At 42.0% G+C, this 22,492-nt stretch overlaps 1 long non-coding RNA gene across 1 annotated transcript; it reads left to right on the forward strand.

Annotated features, from left to right (window-relative positions):
• Nucleotides 1-396: 396 nt before the first annotated feature.
• Nucleotides 397-11,595, forward strand: LOC108588937 (uncharacterized). Its single transcript, XR_001908024.5, has 3 exons — nucleotides 397-484; nucleotides 7,462-7,519; nucleotides 8,521-11,595. It is a non-coding gene; the product is annotated as an uncharacterized LOC108588937 (long non-coding RNA).
• The last annotated feature ends 10,897 nt before the right edge of the window (nucleotides 11,596-22,492 follow it).

Consider the following 22,492-nt stretch of genomic DNA (forward strand, 5'->3'; position numbering starts at 1 on the left):
CAGCACCCACCCTTGATGCCAGGGAGAAAGACACCAAACATGCCAAGGGAAACCCAAATTTACATAGACATAAATTCTGTTGCTATTTGTTTATGACAAACACCCACACCCCAAGTCCCCTACCCCTCTTCCCCAAACCCTGCCACTCCGCAAGTGCACACACTTGAAAGCTGGTCAAATGTGTTTTGAAATCTCCAAGGAGAGGGTTTTTCCCCCTTTTTTTCACTCCAAAGCACTATCTGTGGCGATCAGACTGAGCAGGGTTGCCAGCAAATGCAGGAGGCCCCTTCTAGGGTACAGGCTTTCAAACCAGCGAAGCTAGAGGGAATGGATTTAAGGACACACAGCAGGAGCTGGCTGGATTCATTTTATTTTGGGGGTAGTTGGGGGAGGAATATCATTTCTGAAATGCCCAAGGAATGAAGGGAGAGGATATGGATTTCTTAAACAGTTTTTGCAAGAGGAGCGGTGTCTTGTTTTGCAGGTAAATCTATAAGGCAAGAAATTGAAGCTTACAGATAAACAAGGACCAGGACGGAGAGGGAAAGGGAGGGAAAGGGAAAAGAGGAAAGCGAGGAGAGGGAGGAGAGGGAATGAGGAGATGGGAAAGGGGAGAGAGAAAAGAAGGGGAGAAGGACCCACAGGGGTGGGGGGCAAGAAAGGAGAAGAAAGAAGGAGGCGTAGAGAAAGAGGGAAAGGGGAAAGGAGTGAGGCGAGGGGGAGGGGAGAGATGGAGGAGGAAAGGGGTGAAATGGAAGGGGGAGGGAAGGAGGACTACGAAAAACAGAAGATTCTGGGAGGGGAAAGAACTGAAAAAGAGAAGTAGAGAAGAGAATAGGGAAGAATGAAACAGGGAGGAAGGAAAAATAGAAAGAGATGGTGAGGCACAAAAATATGGAGACCAGGAAGGCAATTAGAGCCATAAAGAAATCTCAGAGGCAGGTGAAGGAAGGAGATATTATAACAACGGGTTGAGGTTAGGTTTTATGCACAGAAGACAAAGGACGCACAGTAGGGGGACTGTCTCTTAGTGATTGGACATGTTTTTACAAAATCCGATTGCAAGGCTTCACCATTGTCTCTTTAAGAAAACTCCTCTTCCCTCCGCTTTCCCTCCCTGCATCTCTGCCTCCAACATCCACCTCCACCTTCCTTCTTTCACCCTTCATTTCCAGCTTATCTTCCCCTGGAGAATTCATGAGTAAAATTCAGATACCCACTCCCCCAAATAAACCCATTCTTCATGATCCCTTCCTTTATTACTATCCACAGAGGTTCCTGGATCCTCTTATCTAAAGACTGGGCTGTTTGTGATCATCTGTGCTTCATTGCAACCCAAATTATATGATGTTTCCTTTAAGCCCATGATGTCAGGAGTGTTTTGCTTTATTTACTCCTATAGTGGGGCTGGGTCAGTTTTCATTAGCTTTGTCATCATTATTATTAAGAGTCTTTGCACAGAGAGGAGCCAGTCCACGCTGGCATCTACCTGCAGCATACAGCATTATCAGAGACAGAGAGATACCCCTTAATATGGTCACTGATCCTCTCTGGCTTTTTAGTTCCAAAATTTGATCCCTTGAAGGAAAAGCTCAGCTGGGAGTCAGCCAGGGAGCGTAGTAATAAAACCCTCCTAGAACACAACCAAATGCAGAATCTATATATAGAAGCCAGATCTGTTTTAGCTACTTGCAGTCTAAAATGACACCCGGAAACAAACATTTCAGCAATATGTTTATTGGAATCTTATTCAGCTAGTGCTGGAAACAAAAAGGAGCTTCTCTAAAGGATTTCTCTCTGCGGCTCAGGGTTGCTGCTTTCTGTTCCTCTTGCTCTGGCGCAGAGAGATGGGAGTCGGGCTCTATCGTTTGAACTTGAGATTCCTTCAGGGTAATCTACTACAGCCCCCTTTTTTTACGAGTAAGTGAACGAGCACAGAGTCACAAAATTAATGGTAGGGCCAGGCATAGCATCAGGTCTCCTAAATCCCAGTGCAGCTTTTTTGCCTTCTCTGGCTATGCACTGTCTTCACCTGTCTGGCTGGTTTGCCAGCCATTTGTCAACTAGATGGGAAGGCAGTATCGAAGACTCACCTCCCAGGTTGCACATCCTGGCAAAAAATGCCCAGGAATACATGCCGGTCATGTGTGTTCTGTAACTCAAAATCATACAACACTCAAAAAGAAAATGCAAATCTGGATTTCACTCTCCTCCATTTGCATTTTGAGCCAAGACAAGTCCTATCTTCTTGTGGAACTGTTTTGTGCTCTGTATGTCAGATAATCATATTATTTCCAGAACGCAATTGTCATTATAAATTATTAGCAGTGTTAATGGTCATGTTTTAAAAGCCACTTTCCATCCAAATAGATCAAAGAATTTCATAGACAGGTTAAGTTTCCCAACACCTCAGGGGAGCAGTATGGTGAAAATAATATGCCAGAGATCTATATTCCCTGGTGACAGTCCCTATTGGGTAAGTGTTTTCTGTAAGATTTTGAGCCTTGGAACCAGCTCGTGGAGCCCTTTGGCTGGGGAAGAGTTTAACGGTGATGCTGGATTCTGCCCTGCTCATCAGACAAACAAAGGCTCTGCAGGGTTTATGTTTCAATTAGGATTGCCTTTGTACCTGGAATCTCTTCAAAAGGCAACTTCATAACAAAAATAATGAGTAGACTTGTACACTTGCATTTCCAAATCGCATGCATTCTTTCTTTCTAACCACAACAATGTGAATGCAAAGCAAGTATGCCCATCTTACAGATGAGGACACTGAGGCTGAAGAAGGTCAGCTCATCCACAGACCTGCATTCTGCTAAGTGAAAGAAGCCAGACTTAAAAGGTTGCAAACAGTGCGATTCCATTTCTATGACACTCTGAAAAAGGCAAAGCCTTGAGGATAGAGAATGGGCCAGTGGTTACTAAGAGCTGAAGGTTGGGGAAATAGCTGAATAGAAAAAGCACAAAGACATTTGGGGCTTACATAGCTACTCTCTATCTTGGTTGTGGCGATGATGCCTGACTGTATGCATTTGTCAAAACTCAAAAGAACTGTGTACTAAAAAGGGTCGCTATATGTAGACTATGTCTCAGGAAATGTGGTTGTGGTGGGCAGAAAGAGCCAGGGGTAGGTCTCCAGTCTTTTAATTTTGAATATATTATTTTTCTATCTACATCCTGTAGGTGCCCAAAGACCAAAAGAGAGTATGACATTGCTTGGTGGTGGTTAGGCTCTGCTCTATGCCGGAACTCTCCACTGGCCATCTCACCTAGACTCTGAGGGGACCCTTTAGAGCCAGACTGGATGGAGCACCAAGCTGGCTTAAAGTTCCAGCTCCATCAACCCATATGGCCTCAATAAATCCAATACCCTATCACCAAATAAACAATAGTCAACAATTATGTTCCTGTTCTGCCATTCAGCAGCTGTCTGACCATGGGCAACTCAATGAACTTCTCTGAGCTACCTATAAAATGAGGAGATTGGAATAGAAGACCTCTAAGTTCCTTTCCAGGTCACATTTGAGATTCTCTTATTTTTCAGCCCAACACTTTTCTAAGATTCTATGTTCTCATTTATAAAAGAAAGCCAGTGCTCACTTCCTATAAATATACCAGAGACTCAACTGTACATTAGCAATGGGCACCTATGGCATTTATTTTGGTCCTTAAAGAAAGCCATATATTCAAATGTGACTTTATTAAAACACTGATATGCAAAAACAGGGGTAGCATCTGAAGAGTTTTAGAGCTCTGCTATTATAGGGAGAAAGACTTCCTATACATCTGTAGCATTACCATGTACTTTACAAGTGAAATAAAGAACACATGGCATTAGTATGAAAACACTTACACGAGAGCAGCTTTTTAAATTTGGCGCTGTGCTAGGATTTTAAAATGTGATGATTTCCCTGAGATGATAATAATATTAGCAGTAATAACAATTAACATTTATTAATTACAGTATGGAAGGCACTGTTCTGGCCATTTCATATATACTAATTGATTCAATCCTCACAACAGTCCTGTGAGGTGGGTGCCTCTACCATCCCCATTTTCAAATGCAGAGTAAGAACAGTAGCTAGCATTTGTTGAGCACATACCACATGCCCACTGTAGCATCAGTGTAAATCTATTAATTATCTAACTTAATTCAACAACAAACCAGTGATATAGCTCCACTATGATCCCCATTTTTAGATGGAAACACCAAAGCACAGAGTCAAGCAACTAAACTCATTCGCCTGTAAAAGAACCGCCCATTTCCAGACCTCTCACTTGTAGTCATCATACTGCACTGCCTTTTCATGAAGGGTGTAAATACATGCCATGATTTGACTCCCCACATGATAAAACCAGACTTTTCCTGGTGTGGACAACTCAGTGATTCCTCCTGAGTAATGGAAAGATCTTTCTTGGGACTTTTCCTAAAGTCTCTCTTGAGTCTAATGCCTCTAAGAAATGTAGCCCAGCTAACAGCAGCAGTCAGGGCAAGCCCCACCTCTGCCAGTCCTAGGGTATCTTCCACCGATTCCCCAAGAGCTCTTGTTGCCACTACCCTTAACCCCCAGATCCAACATGCCCCTATGAAATTTTAAGAGACAAATAACCAACCAAATATAAATGGAAAACCAGACATTTTCCCAACTCATTAACTCCATTTGGGAGGAATCATACAAGATAAATAAATGTTATGTTGCCTATTTAACTGCTACTGACTTTTTATATTAATAACAGCTATGTGCTGATAGTCTATTTTATTCTAATCTAATTTAAAATATTAATAAGATATGACCACCTCTAATGTACCCTGCTCTTTCCTCTACATATAGTATTAATCAGCTTTCACTAGGTTATATTGTGCTAACAACCTACCCTAAAATCTCCAAGACAAGAGAAAAGGTTGATTTGTCATACATGTTATATATGTATGTAAAAGTGGGTCAGCACACCACTTTTTTTTTTAATTATGGAATGGAGGATAAAGGAACAGCTCCTATGGGACATATCATTATTGTGGTAGAGTAGTGGTTCATAACCAGAAATAATGTCACCTTCTAGGAGATATTTATCAGTGTCTCCAGGCATTTTTGGTAATCACAACTGAGAGAGGGATATTGCTCTCATCTAGTGGGTACAAGCTAGGGATGCTACTTAACATCCTTCAATGCATAGGACAGACCCCATCTCTATCAGCAACAAAGAATTATCTATTCCAAAATGTTAACAGTGAGGTTGAGAGACCCTGTGTAGAGGTAAATGAGCAATGACAAACCATGCAATTGTTCTTAAAGGTTTTGCATGGGTTTAGTACAGGTCATTACTGCCTGTTTTCTATTGGTCAAAGTAAGTCATGAGCAATCAAGGCAGACGTCATGAGGCGGGGCACAAAACTCCTCACACAAGGAGAATCTGCAAGAAGTCACATAGTAATAGACATGGTTATATAATCTTCCTACAATGACTGGAGCAAATTATTGGGAACAGTAGTGTAATTCAACCACAACTTACTTAACTGAATTGAGGCAATGAATGAAATGATGCCCTAGGGTTTCGAGTTATCCCAGAATTGTCGGTAAGCAGGTGGCAGTGGGGTAAAATGTATTGAAGGCTTAGGAGACAGACCTATAAAAAGCTGGGTCTTTTCAGATGAGCTATGTAAACAGGCTGACATAAAGTTTCTACATCTGCAATAGAGAGGCACTAACACTTACCACACAGATTATCCTAAGGATTCATGAAATATTACATGGGAACTGCACTGTACAGTGGGTGGCACAGATATACGCAGGAGGATTTTGGTTATTAACTTTTACTGGAAAACTTCTACATGTAAGCCAAAGGTTCAGAATACTTTGGCCCACTGTTTTGATTAATTTTGATCTCATCATTTTGACCCAGTAAATCGTTTCAATGCCATCATTTTTGGTCCTTGGAAATAATTTTATCTCACATTACAAAATAAACACTAAACATTGAAATTTATTGATTCAGAGATAAAAAGCAATCACAAAATTAGCATTATTCCAAAACTAATTATATTTCAAGAGGAAAATTTATTAAGTCATGTTACCTCTTTGATAAATTCCTATCGGTATGGGTTAAGTATTTTCATTATTTTCTATTTGTATGTTTGTTTTACTAAAATTAATTTTCATCCAAATCAATTCTTAGCTTTGGTCACGTGAGACTTATCAATTACAGCTTCAACTATTGTGTGTTCTCTTTTGCAATAAGTCTTGCTACTGAGTCCAATACTGCCAGCACAAATTTTTCATATGTAGATTTAACCATGTGCAATTTTATTCCTTATCAGATTAATTTTATTGACTATTTCTACTGTTAATATTCATTAGGAGTTGGGTAAAGTTTTTGACTAAATTGTTTTTTGGCTAACAGAAAAATGTGAGCAATTTTTCTCAAATATTCTAGAATTACTCTCTCAATCTAGGACTGATTGCCCTATCATATTCCCCACCTAAATTATTTTCAATTACTCAACTATCCACTCCAGAGAAGAGAAAAGAAAATAACACCACCAAAATGTCCCAGATAGAGTTGGTGCAGTAAGGTGAGATGGGGATCTAAATTATAGCATCAAAATGGGTAGCAAAAATCACTCTGCTTCAGTAAGGAGCATTACAGGTTTTAGAGCAGTTTCTCCAATTGTCCAGGAAGCAGCCCTAGACAAAGGTGAGCAAATGTCATGTTTTTTCATAAAGTAAATAAACAAATAAAATTTGCATGTTACTGTACAACACAGCCTGTCCATACTTATTTCAACATTAGTTAAACTTGAGTTACATTGATGTTCCAGGAACAAATGCCATATTAAGCGTGTGTTTCTGGCTTCCTCTTGCACACTGCCACCTTTCTCAGTTTGGAAAGTGTGCCTCAAAAGAATCCAAAGTAATTACATTTCCATGAGGGAAGACCTGTGTATTATGCATTAAGAACCAGGCATTGGGCTAAACACCAAGTGAGACTCAACAGTATGATGCCAGAAGGCAAGCAGGAAGAAAACAATTAGGACTGAAAATGAATGAGAGAAACTCTAGTTCACTGCCCACCTTCTCATTCCAGCTAAAAGAAGGCTATGACATTGTGGTTAATAAGATGTATGCATGGTCATTCCTCATTTTCCTAAGGGATTGGTTCCTGGGCTCCCCTGAGGAGACAAAAATTTTGAGGATGCTCAAGTCCCTTATATAAAGTGATATAATATTGACATATGACCTACGCACATCCTCCCAGATACTTTAAATCATCTCCAGATTACTTACAACACCTAAATCAATCTAAGTGCTATGTTAAGCAGTTATTATACTATATTGATTACAGTATAATGACAAGAAAAAAAAATCCTGCAGTTTTTTTTTTTTGGTTTGAGGTTGGTTGAATCCATGGATGCAGGACCCAGCTGTGCAGACAGAGGACCGACTATGTTCAATCTTTTCCCAGGTCCTGGCGAAGAGCACCTAAAACCCTGAGGATTTCCTAAGTGATAAGAGAGACAAAGGTAAAAGGAGCATTTTTTGTTATTCATAGCAAGCTCCCTCAATCATGCCTGAGCTTACGTTAAGGAGGTGACTTTGGAAAGCCCTGACACTGGAGACTGATTATTAGGAAAACCAGCCACTTGGTTAGAGGATTGGAATTTTTCAGCCCCACCTCTTCGATTTCCAAGGAGGGGAGAAGAGGTGGAGGTTAAGTTTAACACTAAGTGCTAATGATTTAATTGATCGTGACCATGTAAAAACCCAAAACAAAGAAGTTCAATTAGCTTCCAGGCTGAACACATGGACACGCTGGGCAGGTAGCTGGCTGGAGAGGACATGGAAGCTCTGTATCCCTTCCCCATACCTTGCCATGTGCATTCCTTTCATCTGGCTGTTCCTGAAATGTATACTTTTTCAATAAGCCAGGAATCTAGTAATAAACTGCTTTCCTAAATTCTGTGATCTTTTCTAAGCAAACGATTGAACTTGAGGAGGCAGGTTTGTGGGAACTTCAGACTTGTAGCTAAGCTAAAGAGAAGTTGTGGGTAACCCCCCATTTGCAATTCATGTCTAAAAGTTGTGGGAGAGTAATCTTGTGGGACTGAGCCCTCAACCTGTGGGATCTGCACTAAGCCCAGGTAGATAGTGTGGGAATTGAATTGAATTGTAGGACACCCAGTTGTCATCCACAGAGAACTGGAGCCTTGCCTGATGTGAAAGAAACCCTACTCAATTGGTGGCCAGAAGTACTGAATATGAACATAAAGAAAAATAGTTGGATTTTCCTACTCAAAAGTAGTTGAGGAATGACACTGAGTACCGCTCAGTACTTTGAACCTGAGCTAACACCAGGAATTCCAGATGAGAGCTGACTCTAAGACAGTCACTAGTGTTTCAGGACCAAGTGTTAATATAACAATTAGCATGTGTGGAACAACTCCTACATCCCTGTACTACGCACTGGCCATGCATCACGTCATCAGAGTTAGATACTATTAATATTGTCATTTTATGTGTGCAGGGGTTGACACTTGGACTAGTTAAGACACTTGCCCAGGACTATTACAGACTGCAAGCAACTGGACTGAGGTAAATCAGCAGGACTCAAGTACATGGTGCTCCTATAAGCCTGATATCAAGACTGAGGACTTCCCTAGGCTCCAGCTATTCCCATGAAAGTCCAGCATCTAGAGATGAGAAAACTGGAGACATGTTAGGGAAACGCCCTCTGATCTCACACTAAATCCCAAACCTAAGTAGCTTAAATGATAAAGTCTATTTCTTGCTCACTAATACCCAGTACAAGAGTTCCTGCTGATGAGTGGTGCTTCAGTGGCTCAGACCCCTGCCATCTGGGCTCTACTCTTCATTATAGCCTTGAAATCCACTGCCTTCAGCTGGTAAGTAGGGAAAATGAGATGGCCCACTTCTTAACTACTCCAGCTTAAAAGTGGCACAGATCACACATCATTGGAAAGAAACAATTAATGTCTTCACCTCAAAACTAATGGGCTGAAAATATAAACCCTTGCTGGCAAAAGCGTCCTTACAACTCTACACCATGAAAGGGGCACAGAATCCCTGACAGACAATCAGCTATTTGTGCCGCTGAGAATATGCTCGGCCCTTCCACCAACTCCAGGTATGGCAGTGGAGATGGAGGAGAGGAAAGAGGGTATGTCCTGACCTAGTGGGTGAGGTTCTGAAAGTCTTGGGGTAGTTCCTCAAAGAAGTCAATATTGAAGAAGAAGCTGAGCTAAAGCTCCACAGAAAGACATAGAAGGGAGGTCTTACGCTCCAGAAAGTGGCCAGACAGAAGTGGTCAGGTGCAGAGATGAAGCTGGAATGTGGGGCTCAATATTGAGAAAGCAGAGAAAAGAGAACAAGGGGATTGAGGGAAAACTCCAAGTGTGGGTACTGGAAGGATTTTCTTAAACAGAGCCTACTGCTCATGTACAAAGCAATGGAGGGGAGAGTGGGCTGGGAACAGCATGGATGGGACAGCAGCACTTCCCTTTGACACGCAGATGGAAGTCTAGGCGGCCACACATGGACTCCTCAAAGCCTGGCTGCCTCTTTTCCATAACTTCACTTCTGGAGAGTGCCACCCCCAAGACAGCGAGGACCCTGAAGAAGCCATCACTGATGTTTAGAATACATTTTCCCTCTATCTGAAATAGAGTAACAGAGATGTTGTAGGTGGTTGTGGAATTCCTCCCACACTTTGCTGCTGCAAGGAAAGGAGCCACAGTCAAGGAATTTGTAGCAATGACAAAGTTAAAACTGTCTTTTTGAAGGAATTAAAAGGACTCATACTGGAGAACTTTTGTAAAGCCTACAGGATTTTAAATACGTTGAAAAGGAGGTTCCTGTAGCTGATCTCTTTTGAAAGAATTTTTTAACTGACGAAACACATTTCATGTATAAATATAATTTCAAAATAGATATCTTTTCCCCTAGATGTCTTTGGGAAAAGGAGCAGACCTACTGAACAGGACATTTGCCCTTCCTAAATCCCCTTCCAGTCCAACCTTTCCACAGATCGCAGCCATAGCTGGAGTAGAAAATCAAACCAAGGCAGTCTGAGCCCGTAGCTGGTCAGATGCCCTCCTACCCATTCAACAAAGATCCTGTCCAGTAGGGGCCAGGGGAAAGTTCAAGCTTGTCTTCTGCAGACTAAATTGGTCAATGGGTTATCATTGAGAGGGCAGGCTTTGTAGGCTGGCAAACACTGTTCTAGTCTGGACTCTGCCTCCATTGCCTGTATGGCATCAGACAACACAGGCAATGGGAGGATTGGCATATATCTATGCCGTACATGAGAGCCTGTAACAAAGAACATTTCTCAGCAATGGATCCAGCATAGAGGAAGCACTTAATAAACATTAGCATTACTAAAAAAGTAGGCTGCTTCAAATCTGCAAACCCTACATTTTTTTATGTTAAACTTTCTGCCACTAACAAGGGTCCATTTTGATATCACTTCTCACTGTACTCAAATAATTAATCCTTTCCTATGTTCCAGTTGCTCCCATGTTTGTCTGAAACTGTCACTCAGTCTTGTCAGTCTCAGAAATCCCATTTTTATAGCAAACATTTGGTACTGAAAATCCAAACATAGTATGACCTACCTTACATACATTCGAAAAGAAAGTGAATGCTCTATGAGGGAAAAAAATTTACAACGAAATAATATAAATTTTCATGTGTAAATACTTCTGACACAACTACATTAAAAGACAAACAAAGTAATGACATGCTTGAACCTACCTCCTGTGAACATGTTCAGACTTCAGGAAAATAAGAAAATATTCAACCAACGTGATAGGTATTTTTCTTTATGTTGGCATTTTTAAGTAGCTGCTAACGAAGTGTATCAGTATATATTTGTAGAGTCAGCATGACTACAACAGCTTCAAGGCTGATTCTGGTGTGTGGTCTGAGTGACTCAGATACTGTGGGAAGCATTGCATCAATGGTGTGACTTCCCAAAATGGAGAACAACTCTTAGTGAAATTGGTGAACAAATCAAAAGGCAAGATTCCTTCAATAACATAGTAGCTGCCTTCTTGGGAATGCATATTTAAAGAGTACAAAAAATAAAAGTGTTTACATTAAAGTAGAATTAGCTCCTAGATGTGCATCATTATAAATGTTTTTTTTTTTTTTTTATTTACATGGATGTTTGGAAGGACATTCAAGAGCCAAGCAGGAAGCAGGAAAATTCATTCAGTGGCACTACTGATGCACTAGAGGGATGTTTATGATCCCTGGTGCTTGTCCAAGAATGAAAGGGATAATTTCCAATCATTTTGACCCTACCAAAGATGCCAGTGGTAATTTCCAAGGATTGTGACACCAAAATTACCCTTACTACTTTTCAAAATGTCCCTATAGGGTAATACTTCCCCCATTGAGAATCACACATCTAAACTAAGGCCAAAATATGGTGCAGATTATTCTGGCTGAAGCCTGATAATAAATGTATTTGCTGTTGATGTACTGTGAAAATCTACAAGTGGAGAAATCATGTGGAGGCCTCTTACTGCGTTTCTGTATGGTTTGTGGAAATAAAGCTGAAGAACATGCCCCTCAATAGTGGTTGGAACTATGTGTCCCCTACATATACACAGATGTGTAGAACACATTCTGTTAAATGATCACCTTTCTAAATATCATCCAGGAAACTTATCTTTGCTCAAGTAGCCATTTACTCAATTCCACTGAGGTCCCACTACTGAAAAAATAAATACATAGAGAACAGTGTCCAGGATTAGAGATCTTGAAACTCAAATCATTGATGCTGGTTCTTAGCCCCCAGTGCCACAAAATGTGCCTCAAAGTATCACTACAAAGCATTAGTTATAGAGGCCAGGATCAACACAGTATTTGAGAAATTCTTGAGGTAGGCCAGTAAGGACACAGAAGCCATGGTCCTTACTGGCCTACCTCAAGAATTTCTCAAATACTGTGTTGGTGGGAGGCTCTAGTCATCACTGGTGGGAGATGATTTCCATAAAGTGCTGCCATGTACCCTGCTGGGGGTTGTTGGAGCTCTCACTCTACTTGGCTGAATTGAGAAGGATAGGTTACATGGTCACATGGCTCAGAGTTTAGTGTATGTGCTGACACAACTCAACATTTTGGCCTCATCTTACCCTTGAACTGGATCTTCAGTGAAAAGAAAGTTAAGTCATTATGGCCTTACCTAATCTGCCAGGAAGCGTAAGTTAAACCCTTCTAGATACCAGCCACCACAGCAGATTCTAAGAATGAGCCAATAAAGACATACAAGCACTGCTCTGGATTGCCTCACAGATGTGTTAGGAGAAAGACACAGAGTAAAGAAATTGTAAGACATTGCTATCAATACTATCTCAGAATTTTGAATGAAGCACTACTAGGCACTAAGGATAAAGCAACCAACTCTTCATGCAGTGATCAAGAGCATTTCAAAGGCAGAGTGATTTTTGAACAGGGTCTTAAACAAAGACCAGGAGTTTTCAAGTGAAGGGCATTTCTAGAGAGGGAATAGCTTATGTAGGTAGCCCTAGTAGCACTTTATTCAAGCCTCCAAACAGCATTTATTGCAATGTCTTGCAGTTTACCTACAGTTACGTCTTTCTATTCAATGACCTTGCACAGCAATTGAGGATAGTGCTTGTGTCTTATTATTTGTGTATTCCCAGAGATATGAGAAAAGCAAGGCTCAGTATGAAACCATGAGAAATTTTGAACACTGAGGAGAAGAAATTCCTTGAGAGAAGCAAAGGGCCCCTCCCTTTCCTCTTCTTGTTAATAAAGAGCCTGGAGTCCTTCCCAGCAGACTAAAATCAGAAAGGGCATACACAGGTTGGAACAATACCCACAGCTTTCCAAGAAACAATGAAAACAAGGGTGGGGAGGGATAATGTGGGGAGAAATGCTGGATATAGTATGCACCTATGCAACAACCCTGCATGATCAACATATGTACCCCAGAACCTAAAGTAAAATTAAAAAAAAAATACTATTTGAATAGCAAATGGCTATCTAATCCTTATTTCTCCTTTCAATACCAGGTTCAGCCAAGGCTAGACCTGAAAGCAATGCATGGCCACAGCGAAATGTCCTGTGACTTTTCACCCCGCATGAGTTCTCCTGAGAATGGAGCAGGACTAAGGTGGAATCCCTGTGGGATAAAGGGCAGAAGATCAGGTGTCCAAAGGCATCTCTGTTGGCCCAGCAAGAAGAGTGCTTTATTGGGGTAGCAGCATCCACTTCCTAGTGCACAAATCTCCTACTCATATGCCCAAAGCATACCATAGCATGTAAGAAAAAAAAAAATCACATGACACTTAGCTGGAGTCATAACCAGCAGCTTGAACATTCCCTTCTTTTTCAAGAGGTCTTCCCTTCACCCCAGGCTGTGAGTCACTTAATGGGGGAAGACCTTTCCTTATTTAGCTGTATGTCCATAAGGCCTAGAACAGAGCCTGGACAACAAACTAGGAGCCATAGTAAATGTTTGTAGAATTGGACAGGAATAGAGGTCATGCGTAAGGGATCTACTCTGCTGAGGGTGACATCTGTGGTTCTCGCTGGATCAGGCCACCATGACGTAAGCCCGTGTTTCACTTCATGTGCCTTCAACCTGCCCCTGGCATCCTCCTCTCTAGCTGGACCCCATACAACTTATTCAGCCCCAGCTCATACCCTACATCCCATACAAATCCTGGGAGCCAGATGAGGAAATTGGAGCAATTCCTGAGTCCTTTAAGCTCTGCTCTCAGAATGATTCTTGTCTGCTTGGCTGAACCAGCACCCGGACACTTGAACTGGATGAAAGGGTTTGGTGAAGGGCTTTTCCAGAGGGAAATAAAAGGTTTTACTTAGCACCTATTAAACTTGAATCTGCATTTCACTCATCAGTATGTGAGCTTTAGAATCAGCCAGGGAATTAGCATGTAGGGGAGAGGAAAAGGGCTCAGATACGACTGAAGCCTCGTCAAGAATCTGAGGGATAATCCTTAAAGGTTATGTCAACAGCCATAATTTTAACCGAAACTCTTTAAACCTGTGAGGCTAAGCAAAAACAGGCTGTAAGACTGTCAGAACCAGGATCTCAGCTGGCCTCTTTTATGAGTCTGCCTTTCAAAGGCCCATGAATGAAGAGCTGGCAGTAGGGTTTATAGGTGGCTTGAATTTGTGGGGTATTGTCTAGTGATGAGGCAAAGGAACTTTTCAAGGAGATTGCCTGAGTGTGAATTCTGCCGAGGAAACTTGGACCATCATGGGTGGAGATGAGGAGAAGCACGAAGAAAGAGACTGAAGAAAACTGAGGGAATCAAAAAAGAAATGGAGAAATGTTATACATTCCATTTCTGCCCCTCCTGTCTAAAAGCAATCATGGGAACCTGTTCAGAGGAAAATGTAACTTGGTTTGGCTTCAGGAAGTAATCTGAACTGGAAGAGCGGATCAAAGCACAGACCGGGGAATGATTATGATGTGGTTCTGGAGCCTGGTGTTGTCATCTACTATCAGTGTGACCTTGGATGAATGCCTTCACCTCCCCATGTCTTCATTTTCACTTCTATACATGGAGAAAATGTAGCACTGACCTCACAGATGGTGGTGAAGATTAAACAAAATAAATGTGAAATGCCTGGTTCACTCCTGAAACCTAACACATGCTCAAGACATGTGAAGAGTGATGGTCCTGGGGTCTATCCCAGGTGCTGGGGAAGTGAGTGGGAAAGGGGAAAGAGTAGATTTGAAAGAGGTAATCCTGACACTTGAGAGCCTGTATGAACAGAACGAAATGTTAGGAAGAGAAGGCAAGAAGCTGTGAGTGAAAACAAGGTTTGTAACACTCTTACTATGTTGAGAAGATGAATAAGCAGAGTTGAGGTGAGAGTCTTCCTTAAAGCTTTTTAGGGTCTCAAAGGAGAGAGAGAGAGAGAGTCAAAGAAGAGAAAGAGAGTCAAAGAAGAGAGGAAGAGAGAGGAGGGGTGGGGGGAGGAAAGAAGGGGAGGAGAGGGGATGGGAGAGGGAGAGGGGGTAGGGGAGAGGGAGAGGGAGAGGCGGGAGGGGAGTGAGGAGAGGGAAAAATATAGTAGGGTCTGGCTGAATGGTTGGATTTAGGACACAGAACTCCAGTAGGAAGAAGAAATTCATGAAACATGAGATTAAATCATGCAGGGATGGGTGGAGATGAAAAAGCAACAGAAGTCCAAATAGCCAAGAAGGTAAAAGGCAGAAAGATCAAGGTGACATAGGTTTGAGTATCAGGGCTAAGTCCCCAGAAGTCACAGCATTAACATACACACACACACACACACACACACACACACACACACACACACACACTCCATACCTACTCTGCCTTGAAACATACATCTTTGTTTCCTTTGTTTTTTCATCCAAAAGCCAAAAGTCTTGGCTCCTTAACTGCTCACCAAAGAAGAAAAATAAGTTTTAGAACACAGAACTTGGTGCATGGACAAGATGCAAGGTGTGTTCCAGTTCTATACACCTTCTCTGATGCACCAGGAGAATGTGTAGATATTTTAAAACATGTCAGAGTATAGAATTTACTGAGCACCTGTTGACTTCAGAGGACCCTTTTGAAATACATCCCAGATGAAATGGATGAAAGGAACTAAAGTCTTAAGGGACTAATTAGAAAGCACTGGATACAGAGTTGCAAGATGGTACAGCACAGATGACATTTCAGTGCCTTCACTTTCCAACACCTGAGCTTTGTCCACTGTCTCGAAAGGACTAGGGTTGGGGAGCAAACAGTGGCTACCCACTGAGTCAGCCCTGGGGAACAGAATTAAATCCATACCATGTATACTCAGAGCAAAGGAGCAATTAAAGTACAAAATTATTTCAACAACATGCTTACCCTCCATTATTAGCCAGGTCTAGGAGAATCAATAGTTTTTTTTTTTTAGAAAACAAATCCCTAGGAAAACATCTACCCTATCTCAACAGGGCCATGAATGGAAAAGATATGAAAGCTAAATGCATGGACTCTGGAATTAAATAACTAGGGTTCACACAGAACTCTACCAAATGCTATGTCTATGCCCTAAGCCTCAGGCCTCATTCACAAAATCAGAATGGTAACTGTACCTCTCTCATAAGATTATGAGCTAATTACATGAGACAACATGTGACCAGAGCTTAGCAGAGTGCCCATGTAGAGTGGACATATGCAATGCCATTTGTGGTGTATTGCTCATGGTTTCCATTCTTTACTCTTTCCTGGATTGGCCTTTGCTGTGCCCTCTCACTCTGACTCTGGGCTTTGTCAGTGGGATATTAGCAAATGTGACCGAGCAGATGCTTGAAAAGTGCATGCAGGATTGGGCATACTTTCTCTTGCTGCTTTGCCGTGGTCTTGAGAAGATGCCCAGGTTAACCTGCTGGAGGATGCGAACCATGGGACAGAAAGAAGCTCTCCCAGTCATCCTAGTTGAGGCCATTCTAGATCTAGCCAATGCCCACACAGGTAAGCAAATCTAACCTAGATCAGCAGAGCCACTCAGCCAACCTACAGCCAACCTCAGAAGCATGAACTACTCTAGCCAAGATCAGCCAAGTCAGATCACATAAACCCCACAAACTCATGAGCTAAATAAATCTATACCATGTGTGTCAGTAAGGTTTTGTATGTTACGAGATTGTTATGAGGCATGATTGTGGCAACAGACAACCAAATATGTTGTTCAGCATCAATGTTGTTACTGTCATTATTATTACATTAATTACTTTTAAGAGGAGCACAGAAAAGCTTACCCAGACCCTATCTAGCTGTCCAAGGCAAAATATCTTTCTCACAACTTGTTATTCTTTCTAGAGAGAGAAAAGAAAACATTAGACAAAACAAGCAAGTGACTGCTTCTTCAGAACTTTGTCCCTTGATTTTCTGACAGGTTGTTGCTAATGATGCTATTATTTTTCTTGTGAGTAGAGATACCCATGACAGGGGAACCTCACAGACTGTTACGATGAATTGTTAATTAGCTTAATTAGTGAGGAGCAGAGCTTCTTCCATCAACTGAGATTCTAGCCGGTTATGTTTTCCCTGGGATGTTACAGTGTGAGGTCCTAAAAAAGCACTTGTCAGGAGATCATCAAAATCGAAGGCACAAAGTAGAACATGTCCTGGAGCTTCCTGCCTTCACTTTCACATAATGTCAGGCTGCACTTCCTCTGTCCCAGGCCCTGTAACAAGCACTATTTGTGCATTATCTCAATTATTCCTCCCAAAAATTTGAAAGGCAAGAACTACTCCGAGCCCCAATATATACATGAGAAAACTGAGGCCTAGAGAAGTGACATAAACTTGTCGGTGCCCACAGGGCTAGTAAATGATGTAGATTACAGGTTAGAACTAGGTCTGTCTGATCCCATTCTCAGAGCTGCTATAGATGCTGCTTCTCTGGCCCCACACTGCACCCTCTCCCTCAGGCCTGGTGCTCTTCTGCTCTCTGTCTTCCATAAAAACCTACTCTCAGAAGAAACCAGAACACCAGAAACCAGATGTGGCACCCACATCTCTCATGTACCTTTAGGACACCACACTCCTTTTCCTAAGTTATCTGTGTGCATGTCTCTGTTATCAGTAAAACTAGTTTATCTATCAGCCTGGCCAAGAGGGTGAAACCCAGTCTCTACTAAACATGCAAAAACATTAGCTGGGTGTGGTGACGGGCACCTGAATCCCAGCTCCTCTGTAGACTAAGGCAAAGAATTGCTTGAACCCGGGAGGTGGAGGTTGCAGTGAACCAAGATAACGCCATAGCACTCCAGCCTGGGTGACAGAGCAAGACTCCGTCTCAAAAAAAAAAAAGTTTATCTGTAAAGGAAAGCAAACTCAAAAGAGTAGTAGAGGAAGTGTGGTAGAAAAATGTCAAATTTAGCTACGCTTATAAAGATGAAATCTAGAAGTTAGCAAAATAGGGAGGGTACAGGCTTCCCAGTCATCCGGAATCTGGGTTCCTGCTCTCTTGTTGATCTATAACTTCAGTGCGTGCTTCTGCTTCATAGTGCAACACGGCTACTGGAGCACTGCCTATCACATCCACACTCTAGCCAGCAGTCAGGAGGAAAGGAGAAGAGAATATGCCCCTTTCTTTTGAAGACACTTTTTCTCATAGTTTATTCTTTTACCCTTTACCTATTTTTGCTTCCTTCTTCCTATTTTTCTCCATTTTGTGGGAAACGTATTCAGTCCTCGGCACTTCCTACTTCGTATTGCAACCTTTTATAGTCTCCCTCTGATTCTCTAATTCCTGATGGGAAGCAGAGCACAAGGAACACAGTGAAGAGTAATTCTGGATCCTCCTGCACCCCAGAAAGCAAGATATTCAGCAATTTGCAAAGGATTTGAATGTAATTCAAGCAGGATTCCCAGAGATAGGCATCTCTATTCCAACTATTTGCTAGCCTTTCTTCTTCTCCTTCATTCTTCTTTCAAGATCCCCTCAAAGCCACATCTCTATGTACTTGCAGTTGAAGCACATGATTCACAAAGTTTTAGGAGTCTCAATTAGCAAACTGACACAAGAACAGAAAATCAAACACTGCATGTTCTCACTCACAACCGGGTGTTAAACAATGAAAACACATGGACACAGGGAGGGGAACATCATGCACCGGGGCCTGTTGGGGGGTGGGGGGAGCTAGCGGGGAGGGATAGCAGGGGTGGCAGGCTAGGCACCTGCCTAATGTTAAGGATAACATTAGGAGAAATACCTAATGCATATGATCGGGCAGGGGGGAACAGATGCAGCAAACCATCATGGCATGTGTATGCCTATGTAAGAATCCTGCATGATCTGCACATATACCCCAGAACTTAAAGTATTAAAAAAGAAAAGAAAGAAAGAAATGGATACCCATGAGAAAACCAGTCTGAATCTGGAACTCTTGCTACTCCCAGAGATAAACTGCATTGCTTCTCTCAAGCACACACCTCTCATATACTCCATTCAGACTACCCACAGCTCATGTTGATACTGGCTTTCTTCTAATTAGTAATCCTAAGTAAAATGATCCCTCCTAGTTGTGGGCCTATTCTGTCTGTTATCAAATATCTTCAACTGTGTTCATTATTTTCTTATCTCTTTCTTATCTAAAGGCAGTCCACAATACGTTCTTTTCCTGTTCTAGGCAGTCAGAGTGGCTAATCCAATCTGGGCAGATTTGAACCACCATCTTGCTAGGGATCATGAATATGGAGAGAGAGGTTGGGACTGGAATTGAAGCATGTGAGTAGCCTGGGCCCAGAGAACACAGAGAAATTAGTAGTCAACTCAGACTCTAACATTAGAACCTAGGAAAAATAGGGAGCTAATGGGAATCCAATATCCTGGGGCAACAGGGCAGAAATGCAAAGAGGTACCAGAAATTGGGATAATTCTGACAGAAGCTACTTTTCCCTGCTGCTTCCTGTGGGCACAGTTCTCTAGGTCAGTGCTATCCAATAATCGCCCCTTGTGTAATTTTTAATTTTCTATTAGCCATATTTTTAAAAGAAGTAAAAAGAAACATTATATAAAAATTTTATATAATCAAATATGTACATCCAAAATATTATCACTTCAAAATGTAAATCAACATTTTTAAATGATTAATGAGAGAGTTTACATTCTTTTTTATGTACTAAGTCTGCAAAATCTGGTGTGTATTTTACACTATGGCAAGTCTCTGTTCAGACTAGCAGCATTTCAAGAATTCAGTAGCCACGTGCAGCTAGTGACTGCTCTGTTGGACAGGGTTGGTCTACAACCGTTCTGTTCAAAGTGTGGTCCAGAGACCGGTACCATCAGCATCATCTGACAGCCTGTTAAAATTTGCATTTTAACAAGCTCTTCAAGTAACAGATACATTCAAGATTGGGAAATGCTGCTGTAGGCAAAGGCAAAACCCTGTAGAAGAAAATTTCAGGTGACAAGTGTTTATGAAGGTATAAGTACGGTTGTAGAAGTGGCAGGGAGAAGGTCCAAAACGCCCTCACTCCTCCAGCTGGTTGGTCAAAGAAAAATAATCTAAATAGCACCACAGTTGAAAAACAAATAGATCAAGATGGAGTGGTCTGAAGAAACAAAACACTTATCTCAGTATCTCATCAGTAGCTGAAGACCTTTCAGTGTCCAGCACTCTGGGCTCAGCTTCAATAAAATGGCTTATGGTGATGGTGACCGCGACCTAGTCCTTTGGCAAGACAGAATCTCCGGACAGAGTCACAGGGAATATTTCAAGCAGAGCCATCTACTTTCCCCAAAATACTTTCTTCAGCACTCTGCCAAGGTGCCTAAAATTCTTAGCATTTGACTCACACCTTTGGATTGAGGTGTTATTTCCAGAAAGCCCCTGGCAACATGCAAAGTTCACCCCTGGAGAGGGAGGCTCATAGGCTTACCTACACCATGTTGAGAATTTGTTTTGCAGGATACAGGCAGGAGGAAAGGAATAGAAAAACAAAGCTTTGACAGGAATAAGGGAAAGTTTTGAGTTATAAAGCAAGCAAAGAATGACCCTAAAGAAGGGCAGAGAGGAATCACATAGAAACCTCTCTAACCATGTGGCTCACCATGAACCACCCATAGGATTGCCACTGGCAAATCTAGGGTGAGCAGAGGGGCTGAAAGTCTAGTGCAGGGTGCCCACAGTGGGTGGTCAATATGTGTGTGTGGAATTCAATGATTATAATGATGCTAGGTATCAGAGATGGAGAAGAGGTGGATCTAGGGAGCTGAGAGCAGAGTCAGGCCAGGCCACAGACAAAAAAATGACATGACGTGGCTGTGTGAATGTCAGGCTCGCCTGGAGGCAGCTAGAATGGCACCCTTACTGCATCTGAAGTGAGAGGGTGATGCTGCATTGACCCAGAGCCATGTGGGGACAGGAAGCTGGGTTGCCGTTTGGCCCGTGTCCTGATTAAAGGTGAGTACCCAGGAAGGGTATACACGTAAGACTTCCCCTGGCACATATTTGTTACCCGAGGCCAGAAGGAGAATCAAACAAACACTGTTTAAGCAGGTGCCTTTTTCCGAATGAAATTGCGTGTGTTACTTTTAATATCTCTTGTCCATCTGCTTTGGTTGTTTCCTCTGGCCCAGAAAGGAAAGCTCCGTCACATTACCTGGATGCAGATTTGACCATGTAGTCACCTTTGCAGAGCTGCAGGGATGTGCTTGGCTTCCCTAACACACAAACCTCAGGAAGTATAAATAGAAATGTTGCTTTTATTTGTAGACTTAATGCTTATGGGGAAGCTGGCTAGAGGCATAAAAGCTTACCTCTTCCAATTCACTGAACTTTGGGCCCATAATTCTTGCAGTTCAGAAAATTAAATAGAGGTCAGCAATTTATGCCTAAGTTACCGGAGGTAGAGAGAGGGAGCAGGGCTATTAAACCCGGAAAATGTGCTTATGTGTTTTCAATTTTCTCTTGTTATTTCTGCTGGGGTCTTCCACAACCAAATTGCTGCTGGTTTATGGACTGAAAAACCTCGGAGTGTGAAGCTTTTCTTCAGCATCACAGCCAAAATGTCAGGGCCAGTTCTTGAGCCTCAGGCAGCCCTTAAACAGGAGGCCTCTAGGAAGCCCAGTTCCCTGAGAAATGGATACGCTACTGTTAACACCGTCAGTCAGTGCCCAAATGTGCCAGATAGCCAGTGAACCTTCAGTATAAGTTCTGTAAAATACTAAACAATACTCGTTTCATTTTATACTTGTGTCTTTTAAATTTTTTAAATGATCTGCGTACTGTCCCCACTTCAGTTGGGAGGAGAATCCTGGAGATCTGTGTAAAGAGAAACACTGATGTCTAGACCTCCTAACCAAAGTCAGGTATCAGTTGCTTGTTCCACAGTGACTTTGGCATGTCTTTGTAAGGAACTCCCACAAAGGCTAGAAAGGAAAGCATCTCAGTTACTCTTCTTCATGAAAGTAGAACAGTGGCCAGTTTGCTTGACGAAATTAATTGAAAATCTAGACACTATGGGAAAACTTGAAACAGACAAATACTACATCCAGAAAGTCACCAGTGCTATTTTCCCAGCACCTAGGATAGGTTCTCAATAAATATTGATTGATTCTCAGACTATAATTCCAGGATTATGCCATCTTTATATCATGGGTAATGTATTCTAAACACCACAGCACCCAGACAGAGCCTTTTCTCAGATTCCTGCCTTGTTCAGGAAGTCATGTGTGCAGCAGCCTTGGGCTCTGATACAATACACTGAAAACCAATGATGGTGAACCTTGAACATCCCACAGGAGCAAGATGGACTCACCTACATCAACATGAATGAAGAGCTACTGGAAACAGGCAGAGTCCAAGTTGGATCTGGCTTGCTTGCCTGCCGCTAGAAATCATGTTGGTGTGAATAATCCTGTTTACAACAAAAGAACTCCATATTTGCTTGGCAAATAATTCAGTCCAAATTAGAACATTCGGTTCCAGTTTGGCCTGGTAGTCTCACGTAGAC

Source organism: Callithrix jacchus, chromosome 18 (genome assembly GCF_049354715.1).
Source record: "Callithrix jacchus isolate 240 chromosome 18, calJac240_pri, whole genome shotgun sequence".
Lineage (NCBI taxonomy): Eukaryota > Metazoa > Chordata > Mammalia > Primates > Cebidae > Callithrix > Callithrix jacchus.